Raw genomic sequence first — 22262 nt, 5'->3', positions numbered from 1 at the left:
TTCGTTAGGGGCCTGAGCAGCAGGTAGCGTTCGAGACCCTCAGGCAGAGATTGTGCGAGGCTCCGATCCTTACCTTGCCAAAGGGAGTAGAGGACTTCGTAGTCTACTGCGATGCCTCAATCACAGGTATGGGAGCAGTGTTGATGCAGCGAGGCCATGTGATAGCTTATGCCACGAGGCAGTTGAAGCCTCACGAGGCTAACTATCCTACCCATGATTTAGAGCTGGGGGCGGTTGTGTTTGCCCTCAAGATCTGGAGACATTATCTTTATGGGGTTCGTTGCACTATCTACACGGATCACAAGAGTTTGAGGTACCTTATGGATCAGCCGAGTCTGAACATGAGGCAGAGGATATGGTTGGATGTGCTGAAGGATTATGATTGTGAGATCCTTTACCACCCAGGGAAGGCCAACGTGGTGGCCGACGCCCTAAGCCGCAAAGTGTTGGCAACCCCTATCAGGGATTTGTGTTTGAGGATGATGGTGATTACTCCATTGTTGGAGCGGATCAAGGAGGCTCAGGTTGAGGGCCTCAAGGAGGAGAAGCTAAAGTGTGAGAGGATAGTGGGCCGAGTATCTTCATTTGATTATGATAGTCGGGGATTGCTGACGCTTCATAGGAGAGTGTGGGTACCGTACTGGGGTGGGGTACGACAGGTTTTGATGGATGAGGCTCATAAGTCTCGATTTTCTATCCACCCGGGGCAACGAAGATGTATAGAGATCTTCGACCCGATTATTGGTGGCCCTGCATGAAGCGGGATGTTGCTTGGTATGTTGAGAGATGCCTGACCTGCAGGAAGGTCAAGGCAGAGCACCAGAGGCCTCACGGCAAGATGCAGCCGTTAGACATTCCCGTGTGGAAATGGGAGGACATCACCATGGATTTTATCACCAAGCTTCCCAGGACCGCACGGGAGTAGATTCGATATGGGTAGTAGTGGATCGGTTAACGAAGAGTGCGCATTTTATCCCGATCCAGGAGAGTATATCGGCAGAAAAGTTAGCCGATATCTATGTGCGTGAGATCGTGGCACGTCATGGAGTGCCGGTTTCAGTGGTGTCAGACCGAGATGTCCGCTTTACATCCAGATTCTGGAAGCGGTTTCACGACAAGATGGGTACTCGTCTTCATTTCAGCACCTCTTTCCACCCTCAAATGGACGGGCAGAGTGAGAGGACGATTCAGACTCTCGAGGACATGCTCCGGGCCTGTGTTTTAGACTTCGGTGGCAGTTGGGATACGTATCTTCCGTTAGCGGAATTTTCGTATAAAAACAGTTATCATGCGAGCATTGATCGACCTCCCTTTGAGATGCTTTATGGGAGGAAGTGTAGGGCCCCGATTTGTTGGGGCGAGGTTGGTCAGCAAGTCGTTGGGAGCACGAAGGTGGTGCTCAAGACGACTGAGTTGATTCAGCAGGTCCGTAGTAGACTGCAGACTGCGCAGAGTCGGCAGAAGAGCTACGCCAACAGGAGACGTTCTGACTTGGAGTTCCGGGTGGGCGATATGGTCCTTCTGAAGGTCTCACCCAGGAAGGTTGTCACCAGGTTTCGGAAGAGGGGAAAGATGGGTCCCAGGTTTATTGGTCCTTTCAGGGTTTTGGCCTGGGTAGGTCAGGTTGCTTATCGGTTGGATCTTCCGGTAGAGCTTAGTCAGATTCATAACACTTTCCATGTGTCTCAATTAAGGAAGTGTTTGGTGGATGAGTCAGTAGTTGTTCCCCTAGAGGATATTCAGGTTGATAGCAGCCTGAATTATATTGAGAGGCCGGTCGCGATTCTGGACCGGAAGACAAAGACCTTGAGGAACAAGGCAATTCACTTAGTGAAGGTGCAGTGGTAGCACCGGAAGGGGTCTGAGTGGACGTGGGAGGCTGAGGAGGAAATGAGAGAGAACTACCCGGAGTTATTTGCGGATTCAGCCGTAGCAGACTTCGAGGACGAAGTCTGAGACAAGTGGGGGAGAATTGTAATGCCCCATCTCTGGTATGTTGTTCCCGTGGCATTTATTTAGAAGTTTTATAGAGGGACTCGACGAGTCTATGGCCTGGCTCGTCGAGTATGGTCGAGATTTCGAGCACGTGTTAGTCGGCGACTCGGCGAGTCCATATTCGGGACTCGGCGAGTCTGCCTGCCAGGATGAAACCCTAAATCCCCGGGTTGTTCGCTATTTAAGCATTGTTATGTGCCCTAAACTCGCCTCCTTCACCCTGAGAGAGCTGTGAGAAACCCTAATCCATTCCTTGATTGATTTAAGTGTTTTTGTGTGGATTCTTGAAGGCTTGAAGAAGAAGAAGGAGAAAGGAACAAGGAGAAGTGGTGTAGAGCAAAGATCCAAGGTCAAAATCAGAGTTCATTGAGGTATTTCTCGGAATCCCTCTGTGTTATGCTTAAAACTTCCATTAGATCATTTCTAAGGCTAGTTTGATGCTTTTTCCAACCTTATAGTTGTATGGATGCCTTAATAGGTCGAGATATCCATAGATCTGTTCATTTAGGAGTTGTAGAGCCCGGATCTATTGCCTTTTTGAAGTTGCTTTGCATAAGAACCTTAGATCTAGCCTTTATCATGCTTTTTGAGCCTTATAATCTTCATTGATGCTTTTGGACACGTAAAGATAGAATCTTTACGTGATAATCGGACTAAGGAAGCTCAGATCTATAAAGTGTATGCGGTGGTTTTGATCAGAATCGAGTTTTTAGGATCTGCATGCATGTGACTCGGCGAGTCGTTCTTCGGACTCGGCGAGTCCGGTCGCAAGTCCCCGATCTTTACCCTTTGAGTGATTCCGAGTGGAGGCCAGTGAGCTGTAGGGTGGACTCAGTGAGTCGAAGGGTAGACTCAGTTATGGTGGGACTCGACGAGTTGTTCATACAACTCGGCGAGTCCAAGGCAATCTTCATAGATCGAAGAACAACTCGTCGAGTTGTTCATATGGCTCCGCGAGTCGGATGCAGATTGTCTGAGTTTTTGAATCGAGAGGGTACTCGTCGAGTCGATGCCATGCTCGACGAGTAGTCACGAGTAGGGTTGAGAAGTGAGATTAGGGACTCGACGTGTTGGCGGCCCAACTCGGCGAGTCAGGTCAACTGTAGGATGACTTTGACCAAGAGAGTTGACTTTGACCAGGGGTATAAGAGTCATTTTACCCAATGCAGTGTTTAGTATCTGATTGTGTGTGTTATGGAATTGTAGCCGGGGAGATACCGGAGCAGCAGCAGTTAGTTTCCAGAGCCGTGCACACAGCAGCCAGTTCACGAGGTGAGTTTCCTTCCAGTAGGAACGGGTCTAAGGCCACAATGCTGGCCCGTTCAGTTAGCCATAGTTTCTGGACTTCGGTCCAATGTAGTAGTTAGTATGTTTGACGCCTCCGTGGCTCAAACAGGATTTGTGTGCTTATGCTAGTTGATATGTTATGATATGCTGTGTTCAATCAGTTAGCTTCGGACTTCGGTTCGATGTAGGGGACAAGGTCCCAGACAGTCAGCTTTGGACACGATCCGATGTAGGGGACAAGGTCCCAGTCAGTCAGCTTCGGACTTTGGTTCGATGTAGGGGATAAGGTGTAACGCCCGAGTTTTCAGGGCTAAGCATTTTTGTCAATGTAATAGTCTAGGTCAACTATTGTAACTCTTTTTGAAGTAATAAATATGAAATATTTGAGTATTATGTGAATTATGTGTGTTTATATGTTTATTATTTAATTATAAATGTATAATTAATAAAAAATAAAAATGAGCGTCAAAATTAAAGTGTGAGATAATCCCGATATCTCTACATAAAGTTGTAGAATATTTCTCAAGGTTTCCGTACATATAAAGAATGGCGAAATCCGAGCTATAACAAAGAAGTTATGGCCCGCTGAAGTTTTACGGCAAAACCGGCACGACACCGGGAGACGTAAATAGTGAATTTACGATAGAAGACTTTTTAGCCTTAGCAATCTAAACAAAAGTCGTAGAATATGTTAAACTAAGAACATCGATAAAAAGAACGCCCAAATCTGACTTCGTATGAAGAAGTTATGATTTTTCTAAGATTCGGCTTAGCAGTGCACGGCCTGAAACTCGAATTTTAGTTCGAGCGGTTTTTGGCTTACGCAACGTAAATGAGAGTTGAAGATCTCATTAATAGGAAATCAACGGTAAAAATACAGACAAAAACAGAGTCCGTATGTAGAAGTTATTAATTTTACACAAACGTTTAACAGTATAATCTCCTTGTACTGTTAAATTTAAGATCAGTCGAGAATCAGCTGACGGTGTCAAAATGAAAGTTGTAGATCTTATTATTACCTACGCGTGGATATAAAGAATGTCAAAAACAGAGGTCGTATGTGAAAGTTACGGATTTTAGAAGTCGGAAGTGTGCTGTGCGAAAATGGGTGATGTGGCACAATCTTGGCCATTGCTTTCTCCCCAAGGCTTGCCACCAGATGGTGACATGTGGCACCAAGTTCAGCCACATTTCACCCTATAAATACCACCTCTCCCACCCTCATTTTCTTCACACCTTTCCCATTCTTTCTTCTCTTTACTCTCTGTCTCTCTCTAGAACCTCTCTCTAGCTCCGAAATCCCCCGAAAAGCCTAGGGAACCTCCCTAGCACGAGGCGGAAGCCCCGGAGTGCTCGAAGGCTCTGAGAAGAAGAGCTTTTCGGCTCGGGAACGCTGCTCCAAGCAAAGCCCGGTTTTCTATAAAACCCGCTGTAAGTGAGCTACGCCTACGCTATTTTTAATATAACTTTTATTTAATTATAGTAACATTATTAGGAACTTATAATAAATACTTGGGCTATTATTATGGGTTATATAAGTATTTTTTTGACGCTTATATAATAATAATAATAATAATAATAGCTAGACTATTAATTAGTCTCGACGAATAATAAACTAAACTCTAGTGGTAATAATACTAGGTTTCGTCGAAGAAAAATTCTTTTTAAGAAGCGAAGCGCTGTCTGAGTTCGGAATCACCACCTTTTCCGGTGAGTGCATAGTTACTTTCAGCTTACACATAGATATGAAGTATTTTATATAAATTACGTGCTATGTGTTCATATTATCTGAATACTTGCTATCTACGTTAGATGAACGTTGCTATACATGTTTTCAATGATTTAAACTGTATATGTATTTTATATCTACGAAAATGTTGGGGTAAAACATGGGTAGATGTAATAGGTGATGTGTGATAAAATGATGAGAGGCCTCGATGTTGTTGTTGTTGATCCAGTCATCTAGCGGAGTATAGATGACGACCACGGACTCTTCTAGACAGTTCAGTGGAACACTAGCAGGCTCGCAACATGTAGGTGTTGTGAACGATGTGTTCACCGGTGTACTCCATCCCCCACATGGTTGCCTATTAGGACATTTATTGTTGAGGAATCCCCTTAGCAGTAGTGTTCGTCCCGATGATGATCCTTAGGCTAGGTCCCTTATGATAGGTGTTTAGGGACGTAAAGTGAGGATAACGGGAACGGGTAATCGGGTTATTGTTGATTGATGAAATTAATAAACTTATTTATTGTGGGTTGAAAACCCTATGTGCTCACCAGGCTCCCAAGCCTGACCCACTCAGTTTTATGCATTACAGGTAGTGGCGCATGAGCATAGGTGTGATGTTTTGGACGAGGGATTACGGATATAGGCCTGTAGATATGAAATAATGTAGTAAGGCTTATATTGTACTGTTTATACTTTTGATCTGTACGAACATGACATCCCGAGTCTTTTAATGAAATACATTTCTATGGAAATGCTTTTGATAAATCTTTATCATATTATTGTTTTGGGAAAAATTCCACAACCCTTTTATTAAAAGATAACTCTGATTTTGAAATAAAGTATAAACAAAACCGGTCTTTTCTGGCCGTGATTTTAGGGATGTCACAGTTGGTATCAGAGCATTAGTTTAAGCGAACTAGGAATTTGTAGGATTTCTAGACTTAAACTTAGAATGCTAAGCGATGATTGTGAGGTGTGAGTACTAGCTTATTTTAGGAATTGTGCCTAAAATGCTTTTATGTGCTAAATGCTTTATGCATGATATGCCGTTATTTTGTTCGGATCTATGGTCTGTTGCCGACCGGATCTGGAAACCTTATGTGTTTAGGATTCTAAATGTATGACTACGATATTAGAACTAGCATGTAAACGTTTTGGAGTGATAAGGACGATTTAAAACGTCTCTCCTAAATAAAGATCTGAATTCACCTTATTCGGTGTATAGATCATGATGGCAAGGACCCGTAGCGGAAACGTGAATGCAAATGGAGGTAGGAACCAACCCCCAGTAGTTCAGCAAATACCTATTGTTGAAGAAGTTGCACCTGAGCCAGTTACCATGGTTGGAGTTCAAGCCATGATTCAGGCTATGCTAGCTGAACAAAGGGAAGAAATGAGACGGATGCTCCGCGAGAATAGAGACAAACCTACCATACATGTTGAACCGACGGAGCCAGTTCCCGAGCCATCTGAGGAAGGGAACTATAGCCGTCAAGTGAGTCAAATAGGGACTCAAGGTGAACAAAGGGATGGCCCAGAAGGAAGAAACAACAAGGATGGGCGGATGTACAAAAATTTCTTGGGTGCAAAACCACCAAGTCTCTCAGGAAGCCCAAAGCCTGTTGAGATTATGGACTGGATCTCCGAGATGGAGATGGTGTTTGAGAGCTGCGACTGCAACGAAAAGCAGAAGACTGTCTTCGCTGTGAGACAATTAAAAACTGGAGTCTTGAGTTGGTGGAAGCTATTGGCAGATACGATGCCACGAGGAAAAGCCCTGAAAATGTCATGGGATGAGTTCTTGGAACAACTAAAGGCGCAGTACTGTTCAGAGATAGACCTGATTGATCTAAACAATGAGTTCCAAAATTTGAAGAAGGGGAGAATGAGCATCGATGACTATGCTGCTGCATTTACGGAAAAGATGAAGTTGTTTCCATACCTAGTGCCTACCGAACTTTCTAAAATTGAGAAATTCGCAAACGGACTGCCGGCTGACTTTGGCCCAACAGTCAAGATGGCAACCACTCTGAAATCAGCTGTTCGAGCAACTAAGAATGTGGAGACCCAACAAAAGGAAAGAGGTCTGGAAAGGGCTGAGGTCGGTGAGAAACGGAAGTTCGATGGATACTCGAAGTCCAACAAGAAGAGTAGATTCTCGAAACATGGTTCGAGAGGAGGAGGATCAGAAGCAAAGTGGTGTGACAAGTGCAAGAAGAAGCACTTTGGGAAGTGTGATGGAGGTGTCACTTGTTACAAATACGGAAAGCCTGGGCACTATGCCAATGAATGCACCCTTAACCAGAAGGCCTGTTATGGGTGTAATGAAGAAGGGCACATTTTGAAGGACTGCCCGAAGAAGAAGGAGGCAGGAAGACCCAACATACCACCAAAGCCGAAGGCGAGAGCCTTCCAGATGACGCTCGAGGCTGCAAAGGAGGCAGCAGACGTCGCTTCAGGTACCTTTCTTGTAAATGGTTTGCCTGCAAATATACTGTTTGATTCCGGAGCCAACTACTCCTTTGTGTCGCATAAATTTAGTGCGAAATTAGCACTACCTGTAGAAAAACTTGATAATGCCCTAATTGTAGAAGTTGCCAGTGGCAAATTCGTACCTGTTAGTAATCGTATTAGGAACATCGTCATTGACCTAAACGGAAACGAATTCCAGGAGGAACTATTACCCATAGAGTTAAACGATTTCGACATCGTTTTGGGTATGGATTGGCTTAGCGCCAACGATGCCGAGATATTATGCCGAAAGAAGATAGTTAGGATAAACCCACCTGGAAAGGAATCATTTATGGTGTACGGGGACAAACGCAGAGTGAGTTCTGGAATCATCTCCTTGATGAAAGCCAAGAAATGTTTGTCCAAGGGATGTGCATCGTACTTGGCATTCGTAATCGATGCTAAGAAAGAAAAGAAAGAGGTGCAGAATATACCAGTTGTGTGCAATTATCCGGAAGTCTTTCCCGAAGATCTTCCCGGATTACCACCTGATAGGCAAGTAGAATTTCGTATAGACTTATTACCAGGAACAACACCGATAGCAAAGACACCTTACCGATTAGCACCGACGGAGATGAAGGAGCTCATGACGCAACTTCAGGAGCTGTTGGACAGCGGTTTCATTCGACCTAGTTCATCACCCTGGGGAGCTCCGGTGTTATTCGTGAAGAAGAAGGACGAAAGCATGAGGATGTGCATAGACTACTGAGAGTTGAATAAGGCAACGGTGAAGAACAAGTATCCATTGCCGAGGATTGATGATCTATTCGATCAGCTGCAAGGTTCGAGCTACTTCTCAAAGATCGATCTTAGGTCAGGATATCATCAGTTGAAGGTGAGAGAGCAGGATATTGAGAAGACTGCATTCAGAATAAGATATGGACACTACGAGTTCTTGGTTATGTCATTCGGACTAACCAATGCTCCCGCATCATTCATGGATTTGATGAATAGGGTTTGTAAACCATTCCTCGATAAATCTGTGATAGTGTTCATCGACGACATTCTTATTTACTCGAAAAGCCAGGAGGAGCATGGCAAGCATCTAAGAGAAGTGTTGGAGGTGTTAAAGAAGGAGAAGCTTTTTGCAAAGTTCTCCAAATGCGACTTTTGGATACGGGAAGTCCAATTCTTGGGTCATGTTGTTAACCAGGAGGGAATAATGATTGACCCCGCCAAGATCGAGGCTGTAATGAAGTGGGAACGTCCGAAGAGTCCCACGGAGATTCGAAGCTTTCTAGGATTAGCCGGATATTACCGACGATTTATCCAAGGATTTTCTTCGATAGCTGCTCCATTAACAGCTTTGACCCATAAAGGAGCTACGTATACATGGAGTGAGAAACACGATGAGGCGTTCGAGAAGCTAAAAAAGAAGTTATGTGAAGCACCGATACTTTCTCTACCCGATGGAGTCGAAGATTTCGCAGTTTATAGTGATGCATCTGGTGTCGGGTTGGGTTGTGTTCTGACCCAAAGAGAAAAGGTGATAGCATACGCATCTCGACAATTGAAAGAGCACGAAAAGAACTACCCCACTCATGATCTGGAGTTGGCAGCGGTAGTATTTGCCTTAAAGATATGGAGGCATTACCTCTACGGCACGAAGTGCAAGCTCTTCACTGATCATATGAGCCTCCAATATCTCTTTAATCAGAAGGAGTTGAACATGAGGCAACGACGCTGGCTAGAACTTCTCAAGGACTACGACTGTGAGATACTTTACCACCCAGTTAAAGCAAATATTGTTGCTGATGCTCTCAGTCGGAAAGTCAATCTTGAAAGAAAAAGGCCAATAGCGTTAAGAATTGAAGTCGTCTCGATGATTGTGGAAAGTATCAAGAAAGCTCAAGAAGAAGCCTTAGAAAAGAATGACCGAAAAGAAGAACATTTGGGAAAAACGTTAGTGTTCGGTACGAACAGTCGAGGACTGAAGGTATTCCAAGATCGAATTTGGGTACCTAAGACGGGAGGAATAAGAGATCTTCTAATGGAAGAAGCACACAAGACCATGTACTCGATTCATCCCGATAGCACTAAAATGTATAGGGACCTAAAACCCTACTACTGGTGGCCGACGATGAAGCTCGATGTTACAAAGTATCTGGCTGAGTGCATAACATGTGCGAGGGTTAAGGCACAACATCAAAAACCGTATGGGAGTTTAGAACCCTTACCTGTACCCATGGGAAAATGGGAAGACATCACCATGGATTTTGTGACTAAACTGCCCAGAACGAAGAATGGTCACGACATGATTTGGGTAGTCGTGGATCGTTTCACCAAGAGTGCACACTTCATAGCAACCAACGAGAAGTGGTCTATGGATAAGCTCGCAAATGCTTACGTGAAGGAAATTGTAAGACTTCACGGTGTCCCTCTTACTATTGTGTCAGATCGTGATAGTCGTTTCACATCGAGGTTTTGGAGGAGTCTACAAGAGGAGTTGGGTACAAAGTTGTGTTTGAGTAGTGCTTACCATCCGCAAACTGATGGTCAGAGTGAAAGAACGATTCAGACGTTGGAAGATATGCTGAGAGCATGTACCCTCGAATTCCAAGGGAATTGGGACGAGCACTTACCTCTGGTAGAATTTTCCTACAACAATAGTTTTCACTCGAGCATCAAGATGGCTCCTTATCAAGCCTTGTATGGGCAGAAGTGTCGTACGCCGTCTTATTGGCTTGAAGCCGGAGAGAAGCAGTTTATGGGCCCTGAGATAGTCCATGAGACTGCTGAGAAATTGAAGGTGATTAGGGAAAGAATGTTAGCAGCTCAGGATCGTCAGAAGAGCTATGCCGACAAGAAAAGACGACCGATAACCATCGAAGTTGGGGATTCCGTTTTACTTAAAGTCTCACCGTGGAAGGGACTTATACGATTTGGGAAACAAGGAAAGTTGAGTCCAAGGTTTATTGGACCATTCAAAGTTCTTCAGAGGATTGGGAACCAAGCTTACAAGCTGGAATTGCCCGAAGAACTCAATGGTATTCATAACACCTTCCATGTGTATTATTTGAGGAAATTCATGGGAGATGTTCCCGACATAATTCCAATCTCGGAATTAAGGATGGATGAGAATAAAAGGCTGATCGAAGAACCTGAGGCAATTATTGGCCGTAAGACTAAGAAGTTACGACGCAAGATGGTCGACTTGGTGATAGTCTGATGGAAACATTCGAATGGGCCGAATCTCACTTGGGAAACAGAGGATGACATGACGAGTCGCTATCCACATCTGTTTGCTGATGCATGATTCCGGGACGGAATCATCCTAAGGGGGTGAGAATTGTAACGCCCGGGTTTTCAGGGCTAAGCATTTTTGTCAATGTAATAGTCTAGGTCAACTATTGTAACTCTTTTTGAAGTAATAAATATGAAATATTTGAGTATTATGTGAATTATGTGTGTTTATATGTTTATTATTTAATTATAAATGTATAATTAATAAAAAATAAAAATGAGCGTCAAAATTAAAGTGTGAGATAATCCCGATATCTCTACATAAAGTTGTAGAATATGTCTCAAGGTTTCCGTACATATAAAGAATGGCGAAATCCGAGCTATAACAAAGAAGTTATGGCCCGCCGAAGTTTTACGGCAAAACCGGCACGACACCGGGAGACGTAAATAGTGAATTTACGATAGAAGACTTTTTAGCCTTAGCAATCTAAACAAAAGTCGTAGAATATGTTAAACTAAGAACATCGATAAAAAGAACGCCCAAATCTGACTTCGTATGAAGAAGTTATGATTTTTCTAAGATTCGGCTTAGCAGTGCACAGCCTGAAACTCGAATTTTAGTTCGAGCGGTTTTTGGCTTACGCAACGTAAATGAGAGTTGAAGATCTCATTAATAGGAAATCAACGGTAAAAAGACAGACAAAAACAGAGTCCATATGTAGAAGTTATTAATTTTACGCAAACGTTTAACAGTATAATCTCCTTGTACTGTTAAATTTAAGATCGGTCGAGAATTAGCTGACGGTGTCAAAATGAAAGTTGTAGATCTTATTATTACCTACGCGTGGATATAAAGAACGTCAAAAACGGAGGTCGTATGTGAAAGTTACGGATTTTAGAAGTCGGAAGTGTGCTGTGCAAAAATGGGTGATGTGGCACAATCTTGGCCATTGCTTTCTCCCCAAGGCTTGCCACCAGATGGTGACATGTGGCACCAAGTTCAGCCACATTTCACCCTATAAATACCACCTCTCCCACCCTTATTTTCTTCACACCTTTCCCATTCTTTCTTCTCTTTACTCTCTGTCTCTCTCTAGAACCTCTCTCTAGCTCCGAAATCCCCCGAAAAGCCTAGGGAACCTCCCTAGCACGAGGCGGAAGCCCCGGAGTGCTCGAAGGCTCTGAGAAGAAGAGCTTTTCGGCTCGGGAACGCTGCTCCAAGCAAAGCCCGGTTTTCTATAAAACCCGCTGTAAGTGAGCTACGCCTACGCTATTTTTAATATAACTTTTATTTAATTATAGTAACATTATTAGGAACTTATAATAAATACTTGGGCTATTATTATGGGTTATATAAGTATTTTTTTGACGCTTATATAATAATAATAATAATAATAGCTAGACTATTAATTAGTCTCGACGAATAATAAACTAAACTCTAGTGGTAATAATACTAGGTTTCGTCGAAGAAAAATTCTTTTTAAGAAGCGAAGCGCTGTCTGAGTTCGGAATCACCACCTTTTCCGGTGAGTGCATAGTTACTTTCAGCTTACACATAGATATGAAGTATTTTATATAAATTACGTGCTATGTGTTCATATTATCTGAATACTTGCTATCTACGTTAGATGAACGTTGCTATACATGTTTTCAATGATTTAAACTGTATATGTATTTTATATCTACGAAAATGTTGGGGTAAAACATGGGTAGATGTAATAGGTGATGTGTGATAAAATGATGAGAGGCCTCGATGTTGTTGTTGTTGATCCAGTCATCTAGCGGAGTATAGATGACGACCACGGACTCTTCTAGACAGTTCAGTGGAACACTAGCAGGCTCGCAACCTGTAGGTGTTGTGAACGATGTGTTCACCGGTGTACTCCATCCCCCACATGGTTGCCTATTAGGACATTTATTGTTGAGGAATCCCCTTAGCAGTAGTGTTCGTCCCGATGATGATCCTTAGGCTAGGTCCCTTATGATAGGTGTTTAGGGACGTAAAGTGAGGATAACGGGAACGGGTAATCGGGTTATTGTTGATTGATGAAATTAATAAACTTATTTATTGTGGGTTGAAAACCCTATGTGCTCACCAGGCTCCCAAGCCTGACCCACTCAGTTTTATGCATTACAGGTAGTGGCGCATGAGCATAGGTGTGATGTTTTGGACGAGGGATTACGGATATAGGCCTGTAGATATGAAGTAATGTAGTAAGGCTTATATTGTACTGTTTATACTTTTGATCTGTACGAACATGATATCCCGAGTCTTTTAATGAAATACATTTCTATGGAAATGCTTTTGATAAATCTTTATCATATTATTGTTTTGGGACAAATTCCGCAACCCTTTTATTAAAAGATAACTCTGATTTTGAAATAAAGTATAAACAAAACCGGTCTTTTCTGGCCGTGATTTTGGGGATGTCACACAAGGTCCTGGCCAGTCAGCTTCGGACTTCGGTCCGATGTAGGGGACAAGGTCCCAGTCAGTCAGCTTCGGACTTCGGTTCGATGGAGGGGGCAAGGCCCCAATATATGCTTTATACGTTTATATGGTATGTGGTAGTTTGGGGGAGCTCACTAAGCTTCGTGCTTATAATTTCAGTTTTGGTTTCAGGTACTTCCGCAAGCAAAGGGAAGAGCTCGGGTTGATGGCATCGCACACACCACAACTTTAGCTTTATCCTGGGAGTTGATTTAGTTTCTTGATATGTTGGGATACAGTTGTGATACAGTTATTCTCACAGTATTTTATTATGGTTTTTATTATGTGATACTCAGTTTCGTTGTTTTTGATATAATAAAAGTTGAAATTTTTGGGTAGTATTTTTGGGTCGTTTCAGTCTGTTTCTGTTTCATGAAATCAGTTAACAGGAAATACATTCAAGACAGTAAAAATCTTATTGCTATATACCTTGCTCGACATATTACAAGGTGTTCATAAATTGGAATATGTTTAACTAGTTTTTGGATGTATTTTAGTGTTGTAACTTGTACTCTGTCACACCCCCAAACCAAGGATGGAGGAAACGTCCGGGGGTGGAGGACTTCATGTATAGTATCATAACCACAATTTCAATAGTAATTTAAGCAAACACAACCAACATATATATAATTGAAAAAGTTACATCACTTGTATGAATTACATGTTTCAAAATCAATTACAATATGTTGACAAAATATGAAAAGTTTGACGCCTTAACGTCCCATCCTCAAAAGCATTTGATTACCTGTTTAGTGTTTTCCTGAGAATACAAGTTGTTTGAAAAGTGTCAACACAAAGGTTGGTGAGTTCATAAGCTTTTATTAATAAACTTAGTAGAAGTCTTTCACATGTAAATGTCGCGTTTGTTTCAGAAAAATCTGATATTTTCCTTGAAATCCGAAAAATGTAGCCTTATAACCAAAGACTAAAATGTATAAGAAATCATCATTTCTTAGTAGAAATGTCGTGAGTTTAAAATGATATGGAAAGTAAATTTCTTTATCAACCTAAAACCTACTTCGGTTTTATGAAACCCCGTAAACTTTATGAATTGTTATCTCCCTAGGTGAGTCGCTATAATCATACTGTGACTATGTGAACCTGCCACAACGTTTCTCAGGCGTCGCGAAAATGAAATGACATTTGTCACCCGTAGACCTGCAGGTCCCACTGTAGCTAGCAGCAAGGTGTGGGGTGTCAAACCCAATATAGATCTATATACAAGTATCACGTTCTCCCTCAAGGAGATTCTGATTATAACTACCAGGAATTATATCCCGCACTCGGACGTACGGGGAGAGAGAGAGTCTCACAACATAGGTTAACAAGTTTACGTGAAATATGTGTGAATATAAATCTTTCTTATATGAATGTACCCTTTTTGTACGAGTGTGTTGAGTGATGTATCATAAACTATACCTATTATAGTTTATCTAAAATGTATGTAATATGTATGAATTCTCTTATGGAAATGTATTAGTGTTGTGGATTTATCAAACTATACTTTTTATAGTTAAATATACGTGTTCTAAAATGAATGAATAATATTTAATATGAATGACTTAATTTCAGTTCATAATGATAAACTAACAAGGAAACACATTCAATAATTAGAACTTATGATTATACACTTTGCTCAACATAATACAAAGTGTTATGATATTTACATGCTGTTGGCTAACTTTAGCCATTCTGCCCTGTTTTGGAAAAATCATAGAAAAATCATACGAAGTCGAAAACTAGATCCATAAATTCTGAGAGTTCACAAAATGTGTCTAGTTTACTCATAATTTTTATCACGATTTTTACTGACCTCCAACTTGGGTGAAAAAGTCCATAATCACAGACTGGTCCGGATTGTTGTTTGAAATGATAGGCAGTTTTGTAAAAATCACCATAAATTGTAGAAAAATCTTATGGAGATGTGCAAGTAGTCATTTTAAAGCTACAAACATGAACTATTTGCAACTTGTACAGTTTTGAAAACAAAAATGTTTAAGATGCCCAAAACAGTCCGTGGATGGAGTTGAACTTTTCTGATGAAGGCTGTTAGAAAATTTTAGTTATGTTCTTGGTGTTTTAACTTGTATTCCCCCCTGAAAACTTGAGAAAACATGAAAATGTAGGGGTATGAACTCACCTTAAGTGATTTCAGTAGATGATTGTTGAAGAATGGAAGTGTTTAATTCAAGAACACTTGGAGATGCCTTGAAGGTTTTCGAGAATCTAACATTATAGTTATGGAGTTTGTGTAAGCAATCAAAGATTTGAGTAGAAGGAAGTGAAATAATAATAGGGAGGATGAATTTTTACTTACCAAGAGTGGAAGAACACTTGAAATCAGCCTTGAATCTCGAAAATTTGTGTAGAAAAAGTTTGAGAGAAAAGTGGTGTTTGTTACTTAGTGGAATGAGAGAAATGAGAGAAAATGAAGAGTGTGGTTGTTTGTTCCAGCTCAAAAAAAATGTGGGAGTGAGTGAAATTTGAGTGTAAGGGGACATTGAAGTGACATAGGTAAGGTGGGGAGGTATGGCTGGTCATAGAGTGGGTGTGGGGTGGTTGCTTGTGTCATAAGTTAAGGCAAAGTCAACACTCCACCTTAAATAAATCCCCCATTAGATCTTTATTATTTAAATAATGATTTTCATCAAAATATGTTTAAGTTATGAATATTTAGAGTTTATTATGTTAAAATATAATTTCTGGAGAAAATCCCGCTTTAAAATCACGAAAAACGGGCTTAAAATGTTAAAAATATCAAAAATGGGCTAAAAGTGACAATTTCCCGAAGTCTGGCCAAGGTTCGGCCTTCTGGTGCTGAACCGAGAGAGAGGGAGGCAGAAACCGAGAGGGAAGAAGAAAGAGGGAAGGAACCGAGAGGGGGGAGGAGAGAACAGAGGGGCGCGAAGAGGCAGAGAGGAGAGAAGGCAGAGACCGAGAGGGGCAGAGCGTGAGAAGGCAGAGGCCGAGAGGAGCAGAGAGTGAGAAGGCAGAGACCGAGAGGAGCAGAGCGTGAGAAGACAGAGACCGAGAGGAGCAGAGCGTGAGAAGGCAGAGACCGAGAGGAGCAGAGCGTGAGAAGGCAGAGACCTAGCGACCAAAAGAGAGACCGAGAGAGGCAGAGACTGAGGCTCGGTCTCGCATGCCTCAGCCACCAGAGGCTCGGTTCTGGTCCTAAGAGGCCTCTCATTCCGGTTTCGGTTCCTAAAGCCTATTTTTCTTGTTTTCGCCCCGTTTTAAGTCGTTTTTGACCCGGTTAAGGTCCGGAATGACCCGAATGATTCTAAAAAGTTACAGGAACTATTTGAGAGAGATTTGGGAGAGATTTCTCATACTTGGAGAGATTTGGGAGAGATTTGATATTCTTAGAGAGATTTCTCATACACAGAGATATTTGAGAGAGGTTTCACATACTTGGAGAGATTTGGGAGAGATTTGACATTCTTGGAGAGATTTCTCATACAGAGAGATATTTGAGAGAGATTTCAAGTGTGGCATTTGGCTCCGCAATGCAAGTTTCTTGAGCCCCATTAAGTCATGATTAAGGATCCCACACACTCCCAATGAGTATGCAACATGGTTTTTATCAGTTTAGATCATTGATTAGCACTAGGGCTTAGGAAATTTTTAACACAAGACTTTTCTCAAGTGATGTTTTCCCATTAATATAGCAAGTTATACAGTATGAACATAACACAAACCCTAATACACAAGGTTTAACCGAGTTGATCGGCTTGACTTGATGACTTGACTTGACTCAAGATTGACAATTGTCACATACTCTCCCCCATAAAACTTGAATAAATCGTGAAAATGTAGGGGTATGAACTCACCTTATATGATCATTTGAGATGGACGTGAAAGAAGATAGGTTTCCAAGTCGAGTACACTTGGAAAAAGAGCTTGAAGATTTGAAGTTCCTGGGAATGATAATGGCGATAATTGTATAAGATTTTCGTGAATAGAGTGATGGAGGGTGGAACATTAAAGAGTGGAAATGGAGATCTTACCGACAGTGAAGTGAAAGTCGAGAACTTCATGGAGATCTTCGAGTTTTTAAGAGAAAATGAGAGGGAAAAAGTGTACCTTTGGATGATATGAGTGGGATTTTATATGTGAGGATTGAGGATCTAATTAGTAGATTTGGGACAGGGAAATCTGATGGAGTGTTGGGAGAAAGATATTGTTTTAATTAGGTACAATGGGAATAGTGCCATAAAGTAGTCATAGAGTGGTTATCGGGAATAGGCAATGTCATAACTTTTTTTTTTTTGGAATATTCAACCAACCCTTGAAGAATATCTTGTACAAAAGATATGGTTTATAACGAGAAATTCCTCAAAATATGATTAAAATAATGGGTCTTATACATCATAATCGTGTCTTAACTCTTCGAGATTGGTAAGTGAGATAGAGTACTCGGAGTCAGGAAAGCCCGTCCGGAGTTGGGATCATCCGTCCCAATTCATCCATGGTTCCAGAGTGGAGGTGTGGCGTTATCAACTCACAGAGTGGCCTTGGTCTTCCGAGGCCGCGAAACTCGTTTGGTGCGGAGTTTCCAAAAAAATGGGTGTTCCGGAGTATGTGGAGATTGTCCGGTACCTTTTAGAGGGTCATATTCCGGACTTAGAGGGCTCCAGACCAAGAGGGTTCCTTCTGGGTTTTCTACTTTGGTTTGAGTTGTGAGGCTGAGGGGAAATTTGGTGTGAGGTCTCGGTTCATTAGACCTCGGATCGAAAGTGGTTTGAACTGTGAGTAGAGATGACCCGAAGGTAATCTGGAACCAAGAGTAGCCCGGGTCGTGCCGCAGTGAGATGAATCAAACATGGCCTTGGACCAAAAGAGGTCTCGGGACGAAAGTGACTCCGGACCCAAGGTAGGCTCGGTCCATAGGTGGTTTCGGTTCCTTTTGTTGCTTCTCGTGAAATCTTCCCATCTCGAGTAAATTTTTACTTCGCTACAGGGGTTGGGTGCCCCCCAATGTTTAATAAAAAATTAAGAGATTTAAAGAGACTTTGTTTATGATTGTTAATAGTGTTCAGCCTTGTATCGCGGGGTTTGCACTCCCCGTTATGATTCGTTGTGAATGTTACACACCCCGAAGGATTTGTGATAGTGTTTTTTCGAGTCGTTCCGTTCACTTACCCTACAAGGGTTTAAAATTTCTGAATATGTGAAATTTTTTAGTGATACTTTGTATTGATATAAGGTGTTTGTACATTAGTGAACATGGAGTAAATTCTACTAAATAAGTACATATCGTACTTACTGTTCTCGACTCGTTGGCCTTTATTTGGCATTGACTTTAACTCGAATTTGATGGTTGTCACACAAAAAAGTCTATTCCTGGTGTTTGGTTTAATGTTGTGCAGGTGGCGAACATTGTTGAGGATTTGGCTATTGAGCTCACATCTATTTTTGAGTACATAGTCAAATATGGGAATAACACCCTCTTATGGTTGGATGATTGGACGGGTAAGGGCACATTGGCTTCGAGATTTCCTTCTCTTTTTACTATTGACAAGAAGAAGCCTTGTCTTATTGCTAAAAGAATCTCAGGTGGTGATTTCAAAGGCGATTGGAAAAAAGTCCCTAAAAGCGGCTCCGAGGTGTTGGATATGATGGAAATTCAAAATTGTATTCACTCGGTTGCAACCGATAATGGGACGAATATGTGGAAATCAAGACTTTCTGCTGATGGGAATTCTTATGTTCATGATCTCCAGACTCTTTTTTACTCCAAGTTGACGGTTCTTTAGCAGAATCCTACGATTTGGCTTAAGGTGGTCCCAGTGAAGGTTATTTCTTTCATTTGGAGAGCTTGCCTTGATAGAATTCCTTCAGCAGTGGCCCTCTCTCACAGGGGTATTTCAGTCCCTAATTGCTCCTGTCAGGTTTGTGATGTTAGTATAGATGACACAAATCATATTCTTATGGATTGCCCTTTTGTTGCTGCCACTTTAAGGAGGATTTTCAATTGGTGCAATCTGCCTTGGCAGAATATTTGCAAGGTAGGGGAGATTGTTTGTTTTGCTGCGATTTGGGGTAACTACACGAAAAAAAATAAAAATCTGATTGCTATCTTTTACGGATTCTTTTGGTGTGTTTGGAGAGCAAGATATGATCGTCTCTTCAACAATGTTCGTGTTTCTTCTAAAATTTTGACGGATAATGTTCTTATTGGTTTTTGGGTGGTTGAAACATCGGGGAAATTACGGGAATTGTAATTGGGCGGTTTTGGTGTGTAATATGTTTGTCATTTTGTAATTTTCATGTTGTTATTCATCTTGCCCAGCCTTCTCTCTTCTAGGCTGCAGTCTTAATATAATTTTTCAAAAAAAAACATCAATAAAAATATAAAGTATTTTTCAAAACTTTGAACTTATTCATTGCATTTCAAACATATTTTTGAAATTTTGAAATATGTTTTGTTTTTTTGTCTGAAATCTGAAATATATTTTATCAAGAAAATTTATTTTTGATTTTATATAAAGTTGGTCAGAAGCAAATCCGAAGTACACTCATACACAACATGTTTTAGTCATACACAACAATTTATGTTTTATACAATTGTATAATACAACCATCTAATGTGTATATATATATATATATATATATATATATATATATATATATATATATATATATATATATATATAGAGAGAGAGAGAGAGAGAAAGAGAGAGAGTCAAGATCAAATAAGAAGAAAATTTTTGGTAGGAAGGTAAGAAGTTTTTTTTCTACATATTTTCTTCCCGAACAAACAAAATGAATCATTAGATGATTCATTTGTAAGATGATTCACAAGAAAAAATTCACAAAAAAACATCTCGATGATTCATTTATACAATGATTTTGTTGTTATTCACTAAAATTATCATAAAAATTAATTTTTTCTTAATTTACTTAAAAATGAATCATAAAAATGTTTTTTTACGAATTTTTTCTTGTGAATCATCTTACAAATGAATCATCTAGTGATTAATTTATTTTGTTTGTCAAAAAAATATGTAGAAAAAAAACTTTTACCTTCCTATAAAAAGAAGTTTCTTACCGTGTATATATATATATATATATATATATATATATATATATATATATATATATATATATATATATATATATATATATATATATATATATATATATATATATATATATATATATATATATTGTTGTGTATAACTAAAAATTATTGTATATAGATCACTATCCAAATGATTGTCATTTGCATCGCTTAGAAGTTAGTTTTAAAGATATATACTAAGGTGTTTTTGTGATTATCCCGTGCAAGTTTATAGTGGTTTTAAAACATGTTTTATTTTTAGTTTAATTTGATTTTTACATGTTGGACTTGTATATAAATTAGGATGGTAACTTTTTTAAAGTAGATTTATATGTACTTTCAATTTCTTATGGTCCGGACTCGTACAAAATTACTTTTATATTCTTTTTAATTTACATTTATAGGATACTTTCTTTTGTGTTCTCGGTGGTATATGTACAAATAGAAAAGCAGAAATGCCATGGTCGAAATGGAAAAGAAAGATGATAAATCTGTTGTTTGAGAATTAAGTTAACTAAAATGGATAAAATATGAGGCTACTAGAGCTTATATAGGACATGTTCGGTACAGAGCGTTTGAGAGCTTCCAGCTTCTAGCGTTTGACAAAATGCTTGAACCGAAAGCCTTGTTTGTCACTACAAGCTTCTAGCTTTTAGTTTAAACAAAACGCTCCAAATCCAAATGCTAATTCATGTAACGCTTAACAAAACGCTACCCACTCCAAGCTACTCACTACTAGATAGTTTTGCTGAATATGCCATATATAATGTACTATAGTGTGATTGTTCTAATTTGAGTCGATGCTATGCATATCTATTCTCTATTCTTGGCGTCACAATCCTTGTACAACTCCATAGATCAAAAGTTGTAAGAGAATGGAAACAAATGGTTACAGTTGGTATGAAAGTTGTCTTGATTCTATCTATGAATATACTAGAGAACTCAAGAAATGTAGTACCAATTAGATTGTTGAACAATGTAAATGAAACATAGGGTAACATCTTCTGATGTGAAAAATAAAGCGATTCATAAAGCTAAACGGAGTGGGTTCGGCATGTGGGCACGATATGTTGATATGGCTCCGCAAACACTGCCTCTAATGCTCAAAATGTTGAGTTTTTGTGTTGTGCTCGGCATGTAGCTATCATTTCTCTCTCATCAGCAAAGATGGGCAAAGGGTTTAGATGAAATGGAGCTCGGTGAACTCTACACCACTCCTACAAACCTATGTTGCAAACATTATGATAATTACTAATGACCTAGAGATATAGGTAAATCACTCAACTATTACCCATTTACAGAAATGGTCATTAAATGGCAAGTGAGCATTTCAGATTTGGACGATAATAATGTGAACCAGTAAAGAGGCTCGTGTGTTGCACGAGTCAAATTTTTTTTGTTGATGTTTTTTTGGGTTAGGTACATGAAAATCTAAGATCATATTGTATGGCAAAGTGGTAATTTGTTGAACCATGAAATTGACAAAAAAAAACAAAAAAGATGTTGTAAACGGTCGGTTTTCAAATTACTAAATGATCATCAGGTAAATATTGATATGTTTTTATACATGTTAGATGATAAGACGATAAAGAGAATTTAATATTTGCGCTTAGCATAGTGATGAGATGAAGAGGATTATTTTGCCTCCTATGCCAAATCCTAATTCCCATAAATAGTTTGCATGGACAGTTGTCAACAATTTCACCGTTATTGCTGGTGGCACTACAGATAAGTATTCCATAAACAAGAAATTGATCCATAATAATGAGATTTTCAAATTTCTGTTGGATACATTAGTAACCTGTCTTTCTTTTTTTTTTTTTTTTAAATATTTAGAATTTAGATATTTAATTATCACATTATAACCTCAATTGAATCTTTGTTGTTTTGGCTTTGTGAAATTTTGTATTTACAGAAATGACCGGTTGTTGGGAAGCTTCTTTTTTATGTGAAAACAATACTGATGGGATTATGGAATGGACGATTATATTTACTTC

This window comes from Lactuca saligna, chromosome 4, assembly GCF_052625555.1.
Source record: "Lactuca saligna cultivar CGN05327 chromosome 4, ASM5262555v1, whole genome shotgun sequence".
In the NCBI taxonomy this organism is placed as follows: Eukaryota; Viridiplantae; Streptophyta; class Magnoliopsida; order Asterales; family Asteraceae; genus Lactuca; species Lactuca saligna.
Note: the sequence above shows the minus strand (reverse complement) of the source record.